Genomic DNA, 3,407 nt, shown 5'->3' with positions numbered 1-3,407 from the left:
AGAAATATTATTAACTTTTGGAAAGGTTGTTTGGATTAATGTGATCAAGTTAATATGATGTAATGTACTGACATCATGATAATGTATATAAATAAAATAGCATGGAAAATGTTTGGAGGAATATTCTCGGGTTGCCACATTTCTTATTTACACGGATGCTAGCAGTGCATTCCACACTCTCCGCTTTCACGTTCCACCGTCGCATCCTAAGTTTCACTGGTCCCATGGAGGCGGGCGAACAAAATATCACAGGTTTGGCCACACCGTTGAGTGTGTTTGGTGAAATAATCTTTTGTTTATTGGAAGGTTGTGTCTTGGGAAGGACTGGTGGCATATCATAAACAAGGTGTATGAATCATATAATAATGAATTGTATGTTTCAAACAAATAAGAGTATCATAGGTTGTTTGCAAAATTTAGTGCAAAAGTAATTACCATCAAACTACCAAACGGATGTGAAGCTACCCATTTGGTATGTTCCTTAGTGATAATGCTCAAGCATGAAAAACCAATAGATGGTGGTATATACATTATTCTTCATGCACTTCTAAACCTTCAGCACAAAGGAAATGAACAGTAATGCCAAAAAAACTACACGCAATTTCTGTATAGTTTTTACTCCAATTTTTAAACAGTTTGACTGAACAACGGGTGTGATAATCCATTAGAAAGCTATGGATGTCACATCCCTAGTTCTGGTATGCTCAAGGCTAGCTTGTCATGTGTGCATCATGTTTAAATTCCATTTAAATTTGAAATGGGGATTTGTGAAACCCTCAGAATCATTTCTGGAAATGACCCAGATAAAAATTGCTCCAAAATGGTCCAAGAAAATGTTCATGTTGCTCTATGAAAATATTTGACAGAGATAAAAATCAAATCAATATTTTTAGGAGCTCATAAATATTTATTTTGGGCATTTGGAATTAATGCAGTAACTATTTGTTTTGGATATATATTGTTATATATATAATATTGTCCAAAAATTATGCCAGTTGTTGAGGACCTCTGGAATAATATCACTAGCTCCTGCAAAAATTGGCATAAGAAAATAAAATGATTTAGTATTTTTGTTAAATCGAAACAAATGTCAGAAAATAGGAAACAAAAACAAAATAGAAAAAAAGGAGGAACTACCTGGACTTACCTGGGCCACTTGCTGGCCTGGCACTTTGCAGCCAACCGGCCCAGCTGGCCCAGCCCGCCTCCTCCTCTGTCTTCTTCCTCGCGCCTACTAGCACTGTGCGTGTCGCGCGCGCGCTTGCCCACGGCCACATCTCCCGCCACCTCATGCTTCTCCCTCTCGTCGCCCTGGACGCCCTGGACGTTGCCACGACGCCCCGCGTCTCTCTCACTCTCTCTCGCTCTTCCTCTTCCCCTGGTTCTCTCTCTCCCGACCACCCGAACGCGCCCGTCGCCACCGCTCGCGTTGCCGTAGCCACCGCCGCGGCCTCGCCTCTCCGACAAGTCCAACAGCTCTGCGTCGTCGTCCTCGTCCTCTCCATCAAGCCACGCGCCTCGGAAGGCCCTGGAGCGCCTCCATCAACGCCGTCTTCATCTCCGGTCGCCGGAGATCCCCTTCGCTGCTACGACCGCTCCGGTTCCTCCCCGACCTCGCCGACCCATTCGTCATGACCGCTGTGAGCTACTGGCCGTTCTCCCCCTCTTCATTCTCCTCCTCGCACGCCGTAGCGACTGCACCTAGCTCGACCGCACCCGCCACTGCCTGTGCTCGTCGCTGATGACGCTCCGGTGACCATTTGGTCTCGGGCGTGCGACCAACCTCCTCACCGCCGCGCGTAGAGCCTCGCTAGCGCCTCGCTTCACTCGTTTGGGCACTGCAACATCGACCCCGTGCACACTCGGGCTCCGGCCGCCGCAGCCGAGCTCCCCGGCGTCAACTCCGGCCACCCCAGCACCCGCCGTTGCCACTGTCCGGCACGCCTCGTTGCCCCGGTCCCGCAGAACCCACCCGCATGACCTCCCGTCGCCGGAAACGGCCGGACAAGGACCTCCGCCGTGCCTGATTATCGTCGGCGGCTAATCGTCAGTTAGCCGACGTGGTCGTCATTAGATTAGGGGCTAACTAACCCTTTTGGATTAACATTAGGCACTAACAGTGGGCCCAGCGCCACTAATTTTAATTATATTAGTAAAAAAAACCTTTGTTTAACACTATAACACTGACGTGTGGACCCCACTCGTCAGGTTTGACCTGGTCAGCCGTGGTTGACTCGCTGACGTCATGCCACTGTCATGCTGACGCAGTTATTTATTTTCTGGATTTAAATTAAATCAGGAAAATTCAAAAAATGATATAAACTTCAAAAAATCATAGAAATTCAACCGTAGCTCAGATTGAAATAATTTATATATGAAAAATTATCAGTAAAATGCAATCTATCCATCTGTACCAGTTTCATGCATGACAAACCAACTTATACCTGCTGTATAAGTGAAACAATATAATGGCATTTATAAAGGGCTTAACTTGGAGTTGCATTTGAATTCTTGATTCAAATGGACTTCAACCTAATGAATGCTAGTTGCATTAGCTCAAACAACATCACATATTCATGCCATGTTCATGCATCATATTGTTGCATATGCTTGTGTATTGATTATCGACACCATTCCTTCTCGATAGGTTCTGCTCCGGAGAGTGTTCCAGAGTACCTGTCTGAGGAGCAGTGCGTTCCTTGTTGATCTACCAGGCAAGCAAACCCCCTTGTTCATTCCGATACAATCCTACTCTCTCGCTCCTGCTCTCAGTTATTGCATTAGGACAACAACGATTCCACTGCTACTTTGTGCTGCGGTAGTTGAACCCATTCCTCTGCATGACCTGTCATTGCCACAGTAAATAGTTGAAACCCACTAGCATGTGTAGGAGTTGGTTGAAGCCATTGTTGTGTTCCTACCATGCCATGCCTGCTATTGCTTAGAATGTGTCAGGTCTGATTCATTCTGAATGAATTGGAGTACAGTCCTATGTTCTGATGCTGAGAGTGAAGTGTGTGAACATGATTTGGTAAAGGTAGCGGTGAGAGGCCATGTAGGAGTACATGGTGGGTTGTCTCACTGGAACCGTCCTTAAGCACTGACTTCTATGTATGTTGTCCAATGACTCGATACTACCACACATTGGGCTCCGAGCGCTCAAAGCCCTCTCGACTTATTAACCGACTTGATCTCTATCCAGGAGTCGCAACTAGTTTCTGGTGTTTGTGTTGGGGAATGTAGCAGAAATTCAAAATTTTCCTACGCGTCACCAAGATCTATCTATGGAGAAACCAGCTACGAGTTGAAGGAGAGTGCATCTACATACCCTTGTAGATCGCTAAATGGAAGCGTTCAAGTGAACGGGGTTGATGGAGTCGTACTCGTCGTGATTCAAATCACCGATG

The sequence above is a fragment of the Triticum aestivum genome, chromosome 3B (genome assembly GCF_018294505.1).
Source record: "Triticum aestivum cultivar Chinese Spring chromosome 3B, IWGSC CS RefSeq v2.1, whole genome shotgun sequence".
Taxonomy (NCBI): domain Eukaryota; kingdom Viridiplantae; phylum Streptophyta; class Magnoliopsida; order Poales; family Poaceae; genus Triticum; species Triticum aestivum.
The sequence above is the reverse complement of the archived record's forward strand: the minus strand, read 5'-3'. Positions refer to the sequence as shown.